General features: G+C 40.9%; 1 pseudogene; it reads right to left on the bottom strand.

Moving 5' to 3' along the window:
• Positions 1-4,239: 4,239 nt before the first annotated feature.
• LOC148106812 (small ribosomal subunit protein eS6-like) lies at positions 4,240-12,969 on the bottom strand (annotated as a pseudogene).
• Positions 12,970-16,833: the final 3,864 nt, after the last annotated feature.

Genomic DNA, 16,833 nt, shown 5'->3' with positions numbered 1-16,833 from the left:
AAATTAAAAAAGACCTCTTTCTTTGCATATGCATATAAATTTATTAACAGAAATAGGAACATATATATTTTCCAATATTTGACTTTTTCCTTACCTATTTATATCTTCATTTAATAGCCTTGTTTTCTATGCCATGGCTCTACTCAGAGGTGCTCTAGTAAATATCTAATAACTAGTTCTCCAGAATAAAAAGGCCCTAATTTGTACCATTTTCCCTTTTCTGCATTGTAGATACTTCTGTGTTGTAAATTGGCTGAATTCAAACAGCAACTGTGACATCACTGAATGCAGTATTAGTAAGAAATGCTTATTATCGGCTCTTGCAAAGCAGTATGGCAGGATTCCAGCACACCACTGGCTGTACCATCATTTTTTTTTAAAGTGATGTTTTTTATAAGCACCTTCTAAACTAAAGAGAGAGATCTTTTAGGATAGACCAAAATGATTATGGTGTAGAATAGTAAAAGGATATCTATTTGAAAATCAAAGCAAGTACATGAATAACAAGTCTATATTTTCTCAAAAACAGTCTTTATAAAATGGTACAAGAAGTATAAAATATAAAACCTCATGGTTTAGAAAAGCACATTACAAATACGATAGCAACATAAGTTTATGAAAAACTTATGTACACATATACACACATTCAGATGAAGATTCAAAGTTGTATTTAGATAAATACTAGTTAGATATAAAGTTGACCATGAGAATTCTTATCAATAGGCAACGAGATTATTGATTATTTTCATTTTTCTTTAAGCTTCTGTATTTTAAAAATATTTTACAAAAAACACATTATGTTTGTAATTTATAATTCTGATTTAAAACTAAAATTCCACTGTTATGATCAGATTCTGTAGTCCTGAAATACCCTACTTTTAGAGAGTGTTAGAAATACTAGGCAAGTTGAAGGCACCTGGGTAGTGCAGTCGTTAAGCGTCTGCCTTTGGCTCAGGGCGTGAGCCAAAAAAAGAAATACCAGGCAAGCGAAATATTGTAAGGACTCAATCTATGTAAATAGTCACTGAAATCATATGTAATTATTTAGCCACTGAATGTCAAAGGTCCATTGTTTAAATTTGCTAGTGTTTAGAACTTGTTTAGTTCCTGGTTTAGCACCACTACTCCTTATAGACTAATAAAGCATAGTTTCAAATAAATGTAATTGAATTACATATACATGTACTAAAATATTAAATAAAATCTGTAATATTCAGAGTCAGCTAATATCCACTGAGTCATTTTACTAAATGTGTAATTTGCCCAATAAACAGTAAGTGCTGAATAAATGTTAGCTTCCAATTCTGTTATTACATCATTTATTTCAAACTCTAGGCATACCTGTAGTTAATGTCCCAGTAGTAAAATAGGAACAAGTCAAAGTTATTCAGACAAGAAGGGTTTTCTGTTTTTGTTTTGTTTTGTTTTGTTTTACAGTAAATTAGTTCTTTTCAAAACCATTACTGGGGGCGCCTGGGTGGCACAGCGGTTAAGCGTCTGCCTTCGGCTCAGGGCATGATCCCGGCGTTATGGGATCGAGCCCCACATCAGGCTCCTCCACTATGAGCCTGCTTCTTCCTCTCCCACTCCCCCTGCTTGTGTTCCCTCTCTCACTGGCTGTCTCTATCTCTGTCAAATAAATAAATAAAATCTTTAAAAAAAAAACCAACAAAAAAAAAAACAAAACCATTACAAAGGATAAGACTTCTACTTCTGAGAAAAATTAAGTAACAAGAACTTCTTTACCTTCCTGCCTGCAGCAACTAAAAAAACAAAGTATATTGACCATTGGCTTTCAAGACATGGGACATTGGCTAATGAAGGATAGTGATATCCATGAGACAGGAAAGAAACAAGGTGTGAGGCTTAGGAGGACCCCGCTTACAGCCTGGACTGAGTTTGCAGGTTGTGGTACAGAAACAAGAGGTTTGGGAGGAACAATCCCCGGGGCTCAAAATTAGCCCTAGACTAAATATTACTCTCATTCCACCTAACAAAGCTTACAGCACCCAAAAGTATTGAAGTCTTTCCTAGCAGCTCATGAAGCAAGTTAAGCCAGTGTGTCTTTACCTTGACAGTCTTTGTGGTATCATCATGGATTTAGAATCTCCCATTTAAATGTAGGATGTGTGTATTACGTATTACATACATGACCTCTGGGATTATAGGCTGCAAGTGCTTTGGAAGTCATCTCTAAACAGTTCCAAACCATTACGAACTTTCTATAGGAAGGAGCAGTGGTAACTGCCAGCCTGTGTTGGGACCAAAGGTACAACAGGGCCTTCTCCACATGAACTTCACGGCAGGAGACAATGATTTTTTTAAAGGAAAATACTAAAAATGTGCTGTTTTGAATATTGCATGAATTTTTTTGCAGTTTTATTGCAGTGAAATGTACATAAAGCAAAATTCCCCCTTTTAGCCATTTCTAAGGGTACCGTTCAGTAGCATTAAGTTCATTCACAATACAGCTATCACCATTATCCATTTCTAGGACTTTTTCATCATTCCATACGGAAGCTCTGTACCCTTTAGGCAAGAACTCCCCACTCTGCCGTCCCCTCAAGCCCTGGGTAATTTCTATTCTGTTTTCTGTATCTACGAATTTGCCTAGTCCGGGTACCTCATATAAGGGGAATCACACAGTATCTGTCCTTTTGTTTCTGGCTTCTTTCACTTGACATAATGTTTTCAAGGTTTATCCATGTTGTAGCATCGATCAGGACTTCATTCCTTCTATGGCTGAATAATATGCCATTGGCGCGGATATAGCATGTTTCAGTCATCTGCTGATGGACACTTGTGCTGTTGTCACCTTTTAGCTATTGTGAATAATGTTGCAATGAACACTGGAATACAAGCATTTGTTTGAGTACCTGTTTTCAACTTGGTGGGGGTATATAATTAGAGGAGGAACTGCTGGATCATATGGTAATTCTATGTTTACTTTTTAAGGAACCACCAAACCATTTTCCATATCCTCACCAACACTTGTTAGTTTTAATTTTTTCCATAGTAGCCATCCTGGTAGGAAGTGGTATCTCATGGTTTTCACTTGCATTTCTCTAATGACCAATGATGTTGAGCATCTTTTCATGCATCTATTTGCCATTTGCATATCTTCTTTGGAGAAATATATACAAAAATCCTTTGGCCATTCTTGAATCGAGTTTAGTTTTTAATTTAGTTGTAGAATAAACCTATGCTTTTGAAATCTAAATCACAAAAACGTTTAGAATTTGAACTAACAAAAGGCTTTATTGAGGAAGACTGTTTTACCTCTGTAGTTATTTAGAAATGCTAGGGTGTGATGATAATTAAAAGACCAGCTTTTACTGGGTTTGATAGTTGTATTAAAACTCTCCAGACCAAGGTTCTCTTTATCACCTGCCTCAGGAGTAGACTATTGCCACCACCTTACCCTAGTTTCTTAGCAAGAAAGGAACCTAATCAGTATTGGATTTGTTCCCTCCAAACATTATTCCAGTCCTTGGGAACGCTGATGGTGACTTTTCGTAAAGTGAGCATTTCTGAGCACCTTTAGCTTACAGCATACGGTGGTGGGGTGAACTGAACCCCACTCTGAGGTAGGTGACCAGGAATTGATTTCTTCATTTTGCCTTTCTTGGGAAAGTATCATAGTCACAGTCACTGTCCACACATCAAACCCTCTTCCCATCTGGGTTGTGGCAATCTAGACCCTAATGTTGTTCCCTACTCCAAACAAATGCAGTAACACCACATCCATTTATTCCTTGCCCCTGTCATAAAGTGTTCAGGAGGGGAATTTATCTTCAGTGCTCCGTTCTGAAACTCCGTCCTTATCCCTAATGTCTGGCCAACTGTGGACCTGGCTAACTGTGAGAAGGGAGGGATGTGGTGTCCCAGATCTTGTCCCCAACCATCCGGGACACCACATCCCTCCCTTCTCACACACCTGCCTCAGCTCCTGCTTCCCTCCCCACCAATGGAGAATTCACAGAGACACACAGAATTTCATCTTTTTACAACTCGATTTTAATCATAGCCATCAGTTTACTCTGCTGGTATGAGATTCAGCTTCTTTGTGGTTGGCCATTTCCCAGAAACCGGGCCTCTGAAGACTCAATAGATGTTTCTTTCTCTCTCTCTCTCTCTCTCTTTTTAAGGTTTATTGATTTATTTGAGGGAGTGAAGAGAGGGGGGGAGGGACAGAGGGAGAGTGAGAGAAGCAGACTCCCCACTGAGCACAGAGTCCAATTAGGGGCTTGATCTCAGGACCCTGAGATCAAAAAAAAAAATCACAACATACTCATGGACATCATCTTCTTTAGAGAGATCAGAAAGTTTGCAGATTCTGCTGGCTCTTTTGGGTCCCAGGTGACAAGGCACAGTAGTATCCATGAGTCCAGGAATATCCTTCTCGCCCCCCCCTTTTTTTTTTACAATGACCAAATTGAAAACACTGAGACTGACATCTGTAGAGCAACTCCAGACAAATTTGCACTTTCTTTCTCCAGCCGTACTTGGTCTGTAGCAGGAATGCCCATTACTCAGCAACAGCCAGACACGACCATGGCTCAAGAAACCTGCTTCGTGCAGAAGCCTTGTTGTCATTGCCACCACCGATTCAGACCACATAACCCCTCCATTCTTCCCAGAGCATCAACAGCAACTTCTGTGGCCATATGCTTCTCAAAAAAGGTACAAAGTTTGTGTTCATTGTCCACTTCAATGAGCTTCTGGCAGCCAGTAGCTGGGGAAAAGATGTTCAGCTTCGTCCTAAAGCAGCCTGCTGCCTTTGAAGTGTCACGAAAAAGAGACAGCCATTGCACTCTTCAGTTATTTATTTAAGGGCAATGAAAACATGTCTCTACAAAGACTTGCAGGAATGTTCATAGTAACTTCATTTGTAATAACTAAAACTGGAAACGAGCAAGTGCAAATGTCCATCAATGGGTGTGTAGGTGAATAAGGTATTTCCATAGAATGGAATGCTATTCACTTATGCAAAGTAATGAAATCTGATGCCTGCAGCAACATTGATGAATCTCAAAAAACATTAAGATGAGTGAAAGAAGCCAGACAAAACAGAAGTACGTACTGTGAGATTCCATTTATATAAAACTTAAAAATGTAAACTAATCCATAGTGACAGAAAGCAGATCATTAGCTGCCCGGGGCTGATGGACAAAGAGGAGGGAGAGGGTTAATTATATCAATTATAGCTCAACAGATGTGTTAGAACATCAACAAGCAAGCAAATGACAAAGCCCTGGCAGGAGTAAAGAGGGGACAAGTCAAGCAGAGGCTTACAAAGATGCTGCTGCCCAGGGTCGGGGATCCGCAGGAAGTCACTGCCAACCTGACAGATCTTCAGCCTCAAAGCTGATTAAGCGGCTGGGGAATGCAGAGGGTGCAATGAAAAAATACCCTCTGAAATCACAAAGTGATCACAAATTTGATTCCAGAGTCCGCTTGCCACTTGGAGAAGAAGTAAATGTATCTGTGCTTCTCATTTGCCTCCCCAACCTCATGCCAATGCATCCTAGCATGGAATCTCAGACTCTGTGGATCCCAGCTGGCAAGGAAGTCTGGCAAGGGAGTCCCAGGTTTGCATCCTGGGCGACAGAGGGGAGGCTACGGAGCAGGGTGTGAAAGAGTGCTGAATGCCAACAGAGAGTCAGCAGGCCCTGCATGGTACTGGGAGGCCTGACGAAATTTATAGGGCTCTATATCAGAAGCAACTTTTTATTTTCTTAAGTTATGTTAGTCACCATACAGTACATCCTTAGTTTTTGATGTAGTGTTCCATGACTCATTGTTTGCGTATAACACCCGGTGCTCATTGCAACACACGCCCTCCTTAATACCCATTACCGGGCTACCCCATTCCCCCACCCGCCTCCCCTCTAAAATCCTTAGATTGTTTCCCAAAGTCTCTAGTCTCTCGTGGTTTGTCTCCCCCTCTGGTTTCCCCCCCTTCAGATTTCCCTCCCTTCCCCTACGGTCCTCCATGCTATTGCTTATGTTCCACATATGAGTGAAACCATATGATAATTGTCTTTCTCTGCTTGACTTATTTCATTTAGCATAATCCCCTCCAGTTCCATCCATGTCAGTGCAAATGGGGTGGGTATTCATCCTTTCTGATGGCTGAGTAATATTCCATTGTATGTATGAACCACATCTTTATCCATTTATCTGTTGAAGGGCATCTCAGCTCCTTCCACAGTTTGGCTATTGTGGACATTGCTGCTATGAACATTGGGGTGCATATGGCCCCTTCTCTTTACTACATCTGTATCTTTGGGGTAAATACCCAGTAGTGCAATTGCTGGGTCATAGGGTAGCTCTATTTTTAACTTTTTGAGGAACAGTATGGAGGTTCCAGAAGCAACTTTTTGAAGAGCTGCTCAGGCAAAGCAAGGGACAAGTGTAACATTTCTTCTACACTTGCTGTTTAACATTGGAAAGCCAAAGTCGTCTGCTTATAGCTGACTGTGTAATTTCTCACACAAGCTGGGAGACCTCTTTTAAAGTGAAATTGGGGGTATTAATGATCACACCTGAATAAACAAGAGTAAACTAGGCTTGTGCTGGGCAAACAAGGACAAATCATCCAGCAATCGAAATGAGACGAGCCCTCTGGATCAATTAGTTTGTGATATAGGATTCAGCACTCCCCAAGTCACAGTTTGACAGATGGTCATGAAACAGCTCTGGGGTTCTCTAATTGCAATGAGGCCTGGGAAAAATTGTTTCACCTGAATTATCATGTTGAGTTTGTGATGAGGCCTAAGAGGGTGTTGCTTTGAGGAACTGAGAGCCTCAAATGTAAGAATATAACTGATGTAAAGTTGCCTAATACCTTTGAGGCAACAAACTACAGAATGAACCAGAGAAGGGAAATTCAGATTGAGGTTCTGGGAGGAAATGCAGAGATGGTCCTCAGGCAAGAGATCAAACTTAGATTTAGTTAAGCACTCTGCTTACATCATCTCAGCCCATTCTCTTAACAATGCTGTGGCTTGGGTAGTATTAACCCAATTTTGTACGTGAAAGAAATGACAACTAAAGAGCTAAAGCATCCTGTTCAAGTTCACACAGCTAGTGGTGAGTCAGGAATTGAGCGTAGTTCTCTTTGACGCCAAGCTTAGTGTTCATTCCACTAAGGCCATGCTGTCCTTAGTATCATCATTTACTACTAATGGCTTTCATTGCTCATAATATAGAGACAAACTGGAGTATGGACCTATTGGAAGATTCACGAAACTGAATCTGGAACTGGATCTGGAAAGTCTGGAATGTTTTAGAGAAATTATAATGGAAGTAGACCCTAGAACCTCATGGTCTATTGTGTTTGGGGCAGTGTTTTTTAAGCTTTAATATACTTACAAATAACTTGATAAAATGCAGATTCTGATTCAGTAGGTCTGAGGTGAAGCTTGAAATTTTGCCTTTTTTTAAAAAAAGATTTTCTTTATTTGAAAGAGAGAGAGAATGAACGGGGGCAAGGGGCAGAGGAAGAGGTAGAAGCAGACTCCCCACCGAAGCAGGGCTCAATCCCAGGTCCCTGAGATCATGACCCGACCTGAAGTCAGATGCTTAACTGACTGTACCACCCAGGTGCCCCGAAATTTTGCCTTTCTAACAAGCTCCCAAGTAATACTGATACTGCTGGCTTGTGGACCACGCTTGAGTAAGGAGAGTGCAGGATAGAAATTGATCTGGGTCATTCCTGACGTCCACTTTAAGAAAGTTTAATTCTGCCAGGGACAAGATAACTCCTTTGTGACTGCTTTGTTTTGTCTCTGATGTGGACCTGTTGGTATTAGAGTAAACCACCAATATATCTGGGTTTGTTTTTTTTTTAATGTGTCTGAACCTTGGGGGTTTCTCATTCTTGGAGTGTTCCGGTTCTAGGTGGGTGGATGCAATGTATGGTGCTGGATGTATTGCTCCTCATTAGATGCACCTTTTTGCTTCTCACCTCCGAGTAGATCTTCTCCTATTTTCTCTCCTCTACTGCCCAGCACTCATGAGAATGATAGGGTGGGCCATTATGTTCTCTGAACAGCCACAGTCGATATAAATATTAAAGAAGAATATCTGTTTGCCTTCATAGAAAATCTACACATTCAGAACACCGCAGTTATCCAAGATAGATCGGCATTGGGTCTACTTAGTAGAAAGGATGGCTGCATCATTTCTTGGGTAACCCCGAAATGTAATATACTTTCAGTGGGGCTTTCTCCCTTATTGGGTTTGGCGAGCAAACCCCGAGAAGGCGAATGAAAAGATGACTCCAGACACCTTAGTAGGAGACAGGAGAGGCCTGGGGACCAGACGCTCTAGTGGCGAAAGGCCCTGTGCCAAGCTTTGTCTCCACTATTATTGGGGTCTTAGCAATACACCAGTCACAGGTGCAAAGCAAGGAGGAGAGTGTAACCTTCATGGTCAGGATGATAATATATGGGCAGCGTGTGATAAGGGCAAGGAGGGGAGACCGTGAAGTACGTGACCACCACAGGTGCCTGATTTTCTTCAAAATTTAAACAGTGGCTCCCTAGATGAGAACCTTGAGCCGCATTAAGAATCTGGCCATTTTCAGCCAAGAAACTTCAAAGGAGGCCCGGCATTCCAGGCATTCCTTCTTTGCTTTTCAATTAGTCTCATCCAGGAAGGCATCTACAAGTCAGATTTTGTCTACCCAGGCACTGTGGATTCCCACACTTCCTTATTGAGATGTTACGTACAACTGCATAGTGAAAGAACTAGAATAAAAATGGGAGAGTATTCTGTCCTTTGATTGATTTAGGGCTCTTGGGGGGGGGGCTTGTCACCAAAGGGCAATTCTACAAGGCCGTTTTGATAGGGATGACGGAAGCTTCTTCCAAATGATTAAGCATACTTGCATAATTCAATTCTTTAAGGGGAGTCTCTGAGGAAGATAACCAAGAAAATGATAGCAATCTAAAATTAGGAGTAAAAACAAATGATATTTTGGAGGCTGTAAAAAAAAAAAAAAACCCTGAAAGATTTGGAGATATGAGCTTCGTTTAGAGAGAGAAAAGGGACAGAATGAATATACAATTACAAAAAACCTCCTCCTTCTCTTCTAACGACAAAAAGAGCAATATCACCAACCTTTTATCTCAGGGCAAGCAGCAGCAAGAGGACAGGCTCTGACTCCATGCTGTACCACCTACTTCTTCTCATCTCCTTGTTTCTACTCTACCACAGATTACTTCATTACTTTGAAAGGATCTTTTAAAAATCTTGAGTCATTCTGGAAGTCTTTCCAATTGTGGTCTGAACAACCAATATTAGGAATTACTTTTTTTAATCTTTAACCTCTTGGAAACAAAGAACATTTTGTGTCATTTATTTAATACTCATTCCCTTATAAACATCATTCTACTCGAAAAGCAGCACGCAGAAATACAGCTGCCCTTGTCTGCAATGACTTTCCCACAGTTCCAATAAATGTCAGTGATGCTTTCAGAAAGGAAACATTACCCCCCCCCCAGTCCCTTGGATCTTAAAATATTTATTCACTGATAACCTGAACACATGTGTTTCCCTCGGAGAAGGTGTGTTGGTTCCTCGAAGGCTTTTCAAAAATCAATAGTGTGCAAATTGATCCATGAGATCCTAGGAAAATTCTGTTACTTTGAAATTTCAAAGTGTTTTCATCTATATTTCTGAAGGATCTTCAATTGTCAGGAAAGGACCTGTAAATAGCCGTCAGGGTGAGGCTAGCGGAGCATTTCAAGGAGGTCTTTTATTAAGTCAATCTTTGGGGTCTGTTCGTTCAAATTTTACAATATCGTTTTGGGTTTTGGTAACACTCCCCTGTATTTAGGTTGGAAGAAATTAATAATATCAGCCCACGAAATCTTTCACAATCCTCAGGGAAACTGTTTCAATAGAGAAGGGCTTTCTGAGTTCTTCCCCCCCCCCTCTGCTACTATTCACTTTTCAGCTACTTTTCTAAAAGCGTCTTTGAAATCACATATCCTTTTGGTCAGTGCTAGAAGAAGAGGGCTTTCTGACTGCGAAGCCAGCTCCTTCTTAGCAACAGATGACCCACACGCACCCGGAATAGCTACAAGCTCTGTGCTTTCTGTGTGTCTCTTGTATGATCAGTGACAATTTGCTTAGTTTCCCCTCACCTGCTTCCTAGCTAGTAATTACCCAGAGACAGAATCTTTGTGTAACCCTGACTTACAGCTATTAGAATAGGATGTAATTGTACCCAGTGTAATTGGCTTTAGTGGCAGAGCCCCATTAACCTGGCACGGCCGTTCTTAAAGCAGCCTGTGATCTAGCTCATTAAATTTTATCTTCAGTAATAGGAAAAGTTATGACCTTTGCTATTGCTGTCTTCATGTATTTATGCAGACATGTCACCTAGGATATCAAAACATACAGTGTCATCGACATGCAGAGGCAAGCCAACCTTGTGTACCCAGAGTGACTAAAATTGAGTTCCAAACATGACGCCGATAAAAGACACGAGCCACGCTTAAAGGGGGTCCTGAGAGGTCCGCGGCAAGAAAAGCATTCTGCCGGGTGACGTGCCCTCCTGCCCACGTACCCTTCCTCTCCAGCAACATGGACAGCACCTGGCAGCTGGGCTGCGGGTCCTGGGAGAGGGGCACAGAATTCTCAGCACGCACGTGTTCCCACAGCAGTATGACTGGAAGAAGAAAGCCGGAGAGTTTCTCTGTTTCCTCAGTATAGCCTAGTGTGCCCTTCTGACAGCTGTCTGAGAGCCACCGTGAAAAGAGAACTGGACTGGGCTGTTACCTCAGGTGAGGTCGGAACCTGCCAGCAAACAGAGGAGCAAGGTGCTTACCCACTCTGGGCCCAGTTCGCCCATTGAGAGAAAGTAAGAATGATAGCGTAGGTACTTTCTAAGTTCACTTCAAAGTAAAGATTTCAAGACAGCTAAATAGGCTTTATGTTTTAGTTCCTAAAATATCTGAACAATTAAATTGGATCACATCAATTTTCCCTTTCATTCAGAGACAGGATTCATAATGACTACCTCGTGGCTGATCAAGATAACCCAAGAAAATTTTGTTAATTAAGAAGAAAAAAAGCTTTTGTGTGCCTGAGAGCTTTAGAATGTGCTAGAATATCAGAAGGTTCTCGACCTGACAATTTAATTTTATGTTTGATGGTTAGTTTTCTGTGTCGACGTGGCTAAGCTATAGTACCTAGTTATTCCAACACTAAGCTGGATGTTGCTGTGAAGACATTTTATAGATGTGGTTAACATCTGCAATCAATTGACTTGCAATAAAGTGAATTACCCTCGATAGTGTGTGGGGCCTCATGCAATCAGTTAAAAGGCTATATGAATAAAACTGGGGTTTCCATGAAGAAGAAATTTTGCCTGTGGATGACAGTTTCAGCTCCTGCCTGAGAATTTCCAGCCTGCTGGCCTGCCCTGTATATTTCTGACTTGCCTAGCCAGATGCTACAATTGCATAAGCCAATTTTTTGATTGATAGATATTTAGATGAAAAATATTTCCTACTATTGGAGCTTGAATTGTGTCCCCAAAATGATATGTTGGAGTCCTAATTTCCAATCTCAGACACTCTGAATTGAAGTTATTCAGAACTAGGGTCTTTGCTGATGTAATTAAATTAAGATGAGGTCATATTGAATTAAGGTGGGCCTTAAAGTCAATGACCAATGCCCCTGTGAGGAGAGGGAGATTCGAAGACACAGAAGAGACACAGAGAAGAAAGCCAAGGAATATCAAGGATTGTCAGCAACCACCAGAAGTCAGGAGAGCCAAGGAAGGAGTCTTCTCTATAGCCTTTAGAGGGAGTATGGCCCTGCTGACACCTTGGATTTGAACCTCTAGCCTCCAGAAGTGTGAAAACACTAAGTTTTTGCTTTTTTAAGCCATTCATTTTGTGGTCCCTTTTACAACGACCCTAGGAAACTAAAACACCTATTTAACTACTGGTTCTGTTTCTTTGGTAGACTTCTGACTTATACAATGCTCATTTGGTGAAAATTTATCTTTCTAAGTGAAATTACAGGACTTTTTTTCCCCCTCAGGCTAACTCCATTAGTACTTTTGCACAAATGGAACTGCTTTGTTTTTTAAGATTCTTTATTTTTAAGGGGCTTCTGGGTGGCTCAGTCAGTTGACCATCTGACTCTTGGTTTCAGCTCAGGTCATGCTCTCAGGGTTGTGAGATTGAGCCCCACAATGGTTGTGCGCTCAGCAGAGAGTCCGCTTAAGATTCTCCCTCTTCCTCTGCCCCTTCCCCCTCTCTAGATTAAAATAAATAAATCATTTTCAAAAAGTTTTTTTTAAGTTATCTCTACACACAGTGTGGGGCTGGAACTCAAAATCCTGAGATCAAGAGTCACGTGCTCTACTGACTGAACCAGCCAGGCATCCAACGAGTGGAACTACTTCTAGGAAATGTTTGCAGGAAAAAAGTAATGGTCAGATAAATGTGGAGACACCTGGGAAAAGGTAACTTTGGCTTCTTTCTTACAGTTCTGCTCAGATACTTTATAATGATAATCTATGTCATGTGTCTCCAAGACAGATCTATAGAATGTAGCATTTTCCAAAATTACATAAGCTTGGAAATTCTGTTCAGGTATACGTATTAATATCTCCCAAAAGTAATGCTTCTTGAAAAACACTTTGGAAAATGCTGGATTAGAACCAAATTAAATTATTTTCTATGCCATTACCTTTTTTTTAAGGATATGATCTCTTGATCAATATAGAGAGAAATGCAGAGCTAAAAATAAGGAAAAGTTACCATACAGAACAGCAGAGCCAAGTGTGCAACATATAGTAGTTCTTGAAACTTTATGTCTCCTTGAAAACCTGACAAAACCCTTTGCCAGCTCTATTAGTTAGAATAGGCTAGAATGGTAGAACCTAGGCTGTGGTAATGAATACTCACTGGCCTTACGCAACAGAGGCTTGTCCCGCATGTCGTAGTAACACGTATAGTAACATAACAGGATCAGATGACCTCCAATCAGTGACTCGGGATCTATGCTCTTCGCAACTTGTACCGATGCCATCTGCAAGTGTGCCACTTACAGCCATAGAGATTGGAGAGAGAAGGCACATGGAGAATGTACAGACTTCTAACTGCCTTGGTCCATAGCCCATTGGTCACATTCTGATGGCCAGAACTCAACATACAGTGCTAATTCATTGCAGTCATGTCTTCCATTTTAGTGAGAAGTAGGAGGCAAAATATATAGGTACACATAGAAAAGAGTGTAGATTTGGTAGTGGGAAAACAAAGCATTTCTTGGCTGATAGCTTTTTTTTTTTAAAGATTTATTTATTTATTAGACAGAGAGAGACAGGCAGTGAGAGAGGGAACACAAGCAGGGGGAGTGGGAGAGGAAGAAGCAGGCTCCTAGTGGAGGAGCCTGACGTGGGGCTCGATCCCGGAACGCCGGGATCACGCCCTGAGCCGAAGGCAGACGCTTAACGACTGCACCACCCAGGTGCCCCTCTTGGCTGATAGCTTTTATTCCCATCTTTGCTTCTTAACTATAGGCTTATATTGACTGCAGGTTCTCAACTAAGCCCGCACCAGCAAAGCATTCATCCCTCGGGATTGGAAAAGGTGGGCTTGCTTTGGTTTTGGTTTTGTTTTTATCTTTTTGGGATGGGATTCATTGATAATGCTATATTTGGGGATCCCATTCAGTGACAGTCACTGACAGTCAAGTTGAAATTACGACCTTTGTCAATACAAATAGAAGTTGCATAAAATAAACAGCACAACACACTATTTCCTTAATTTCTTCTCATATTTTTAAAGCAACTTTGCTCTTTAGCAAACGTAGTATAAACCCATCGATCTCAAAGCCAAGATTTAAATTTATATACCATCTCTTTTCTGGTTATCTCAAGTCAGCAATTTCAGGATCTGTTCATTTTTTTTTTCAATAAAATAAATAATTTAACAAATGATCTCGTCTTTTTCCTATAAAATAAAATATTTAACAAAAAGCGCTGACATTGCCTAAGCAGTAATTACTGCCAACTTTGGAATCAGCAATGAATGAAAGATACAATTTTAAAGCAAAACATTCCCAGGTCCAAATTAAGTACCTTCTTCTCCTAAACTTCAGATGAAAACTATCTCAACCTCTCAGTTTTCCTTAGAGCCTGGCTATCAGTCCCCTCTGGCCGTGGTGCTGCTCTCTTTTATCTTTTTAATATATTACCATCCTGGCTAAGATTCCAGTGGAAAATCAGCTACTCCTGCTTTAAAAGTTGCAAGCTGCGCGCTACTGCCTTCTCACTACCTGCCTCTGTAAGAGTGATGCTGCTGTTTGTCTTCGCTGCACTCACCTTTCTCTCTCTCCCCCACGGCTTCTTATACCCCAGTGGACCTTCTCATTTTGAACCTTTAATCCTTTTGTCCTGTCTCCTTCGTGCCCACTTAAGAAGAAATACAAGTAAAGCCAATACACTACCTTTCCCTATGAAACGTCCTTCCAACTGTGTGACGGTACTTTTGTAATCAGTGTTTCCCTGACAATTTGAGTACCTCAATAAATGGAGAGAAAGGGAACTCATATTTACAAAGTGTCTACTGTGTGATATTACATAGTATTTATTCTCACCAAGCTAGGCACTTCCTGCACATTCTCTCATTTGCATGCGCCACCTTACTCCCCATTCCAATAGGCGTGCTGAAGGAGTTACGCCTTTCTCTTTGCTTCTCGGAATGTTAAAAATAACTGGCACTGACTAGATTAATTCAACAAAATTATAAGGTATTTCCCTCACATATATTCCCTGTTGCCTGTGTAGAAACAGCCTTAATAAGGGATGCGGCAAAGGGCTGAAGTCCTGTCTCCCCGAACATAGCTAAGCCAATTACAAAAATATGCTGCCATCCAGAGCTTCATAGGCCACATCAAAAATGTGGTTTATAATTATTTGTTTAGAATGGTCTCTTAGGAAGCAGACAGCATTTCTCCTGATATAACAATTTTCCTCTCTGAAAGAACATTTACTTTGAATAATTTTAAATATTATGTATTCATGCTCACACCTTTTCCCTGGCAACTGCGTTCTTTTTCATGACCAGGAAAATGTGAGTTTTATAGGAAGAAAAATGCAAGATAGTAAAAGGGTGGTTTTTAAACATAGTTTTCAGAGACATTTATTTTTTATTTCTTAGAAACACAATTTCTATGATGCATGATAATGCCACCAGTGATTTTTAGTTCAGGCATTTCAAGGACATAACCTGAAAATACAAAAAAAAAAAAGATTGCTTTACTTGCAAGATACATGAAGAGCCAATATAAACTGCGGCTATACTGTTGTATGTTTTTCTGCACAGAGAACCGAATAATAAATTCACAACTGATCAAATACCCACACATTCTAATGCGTGTGTCTTATCTGGTATTAACATCCTGAGCTGCAGTTGAGGGACACAGTGTGTCTTTTGTAGGTTGTTGTTTTTTTTCTTTAAGTAGGCTTCACACCCAGCGTGGAGCCCAACACAGGGCTTGAACTCACGGCTGAGATCATAGACCTGGGCTGAGATCAAGAGTCAGGCACTTAGCAGACTGAGTCACCCAGGTGCCCCCACAGTGTCTCTTAAAAAAAAATTGTTAATTCCAGTAGAGTTAAAGCACAGTGTTATATTAACTAATATAACACTGTTTGTGGCTATTTGTTGAAAGCCTATCACAGGCAGGTGCTGAGTTAGGGCCTGCGGTGCAATAGTGAATAAAACCAGACAAATTCCTTGCTTCACAGTGCTTATCATCTAGTAGAAGTGATGGAAATCAAGCAAATCATCAAATGGATAAGAGCAGAATTTTAAACTGAGAAGATTCAATGAAGAAAATGTACATGAGATAAGCAAAATATATAAAACTTGGTAGCTAACTGGATCTAGCAATTTTGTGAAGGCTTCCATGCGGATGTGCCTTTTGAAATGAAATCTGAGGAATGAAGAAGCATTGACTAAGGGACAGGGAAAAGGGGGAATAATATTCCAGGAGGAAGGAGCAACATTTCAAACATTCAGAGTCAGGCAGAAAACAAAGAAGCCAGTCATGCTAGAGGGAGCTGAATGCAGGCGAAACAGAAGGGTTAGGCTGGGACTAGACCAGGTAGGACACTACAGGCCCTGGTAAGGACCGAAGTTTCTGTCCCAAAAGCAATGGAATCTATGGAGAGGTTCAGTCCAGAGGCGAGGGAGCAACAGGAGGCAGGGAAAGCAGATGGTTTTTTCCCCATGCAGTTACCTTTACTGACGCCACTTTTTTCTTTTTTTTGAAATTGAAGTATAGTTGACACACCACGTTACATGAGTTTCAGGAGTACAACATAGTGATTGGGCAAGTCTACGCATTATGCTGCACTCACCGCAAACATAGCTACCATCGGTCACCGTGCAGCGCTATTACCCTACCGTTGACTATATTCCCTATGCTGCCCCTCTTCTTCCTCTGACTTATTCCTTCTATAACTGGAAGCCTGTATCTCCCCCTGCCTGTCACCCATTTTTCTGGCCTCCCCACCCCTTTGCCCCTGGCAACCGTCAGTTTGTTCTCTGTATTTATAGGTCTGTTTCTGCTGTTGTGTGTTTGCTGCTTCATCTGTTTTGTTTTGAACTGATTTCTCTGGCCTCTATGGTGTTCTGATTGGATGGAGACACACGTGTGACTATAGGGAGACTGGTTAGAATAAAATTGCGCTTGTCCAACCAAAGGATGATGATGACCTGGAATAGTCTCAAAGGCTTTGAGTGCCACTTCATACCATGCAAAAGCAGTAACCCCAAGTGTATGCTGATTCGT

This window comes from Ursus americanus, chromosome X (genome assembly GCF_024610735.1).
Source record: "Ursus americanus isolate L20-20 chromosome X, mUrsAme1.1.p, whole genome shotgun sequence".
In the NCBI taxonomy this organism is placed as follows: Eukaryota; Metazoa; Chordata; class Mammalia; order Carnivora; family Ursidae; genus Ursus; species Ursus americanus.
This window is presented reverse-complemented; position numbering and strand designations above follow the sequence as displayed.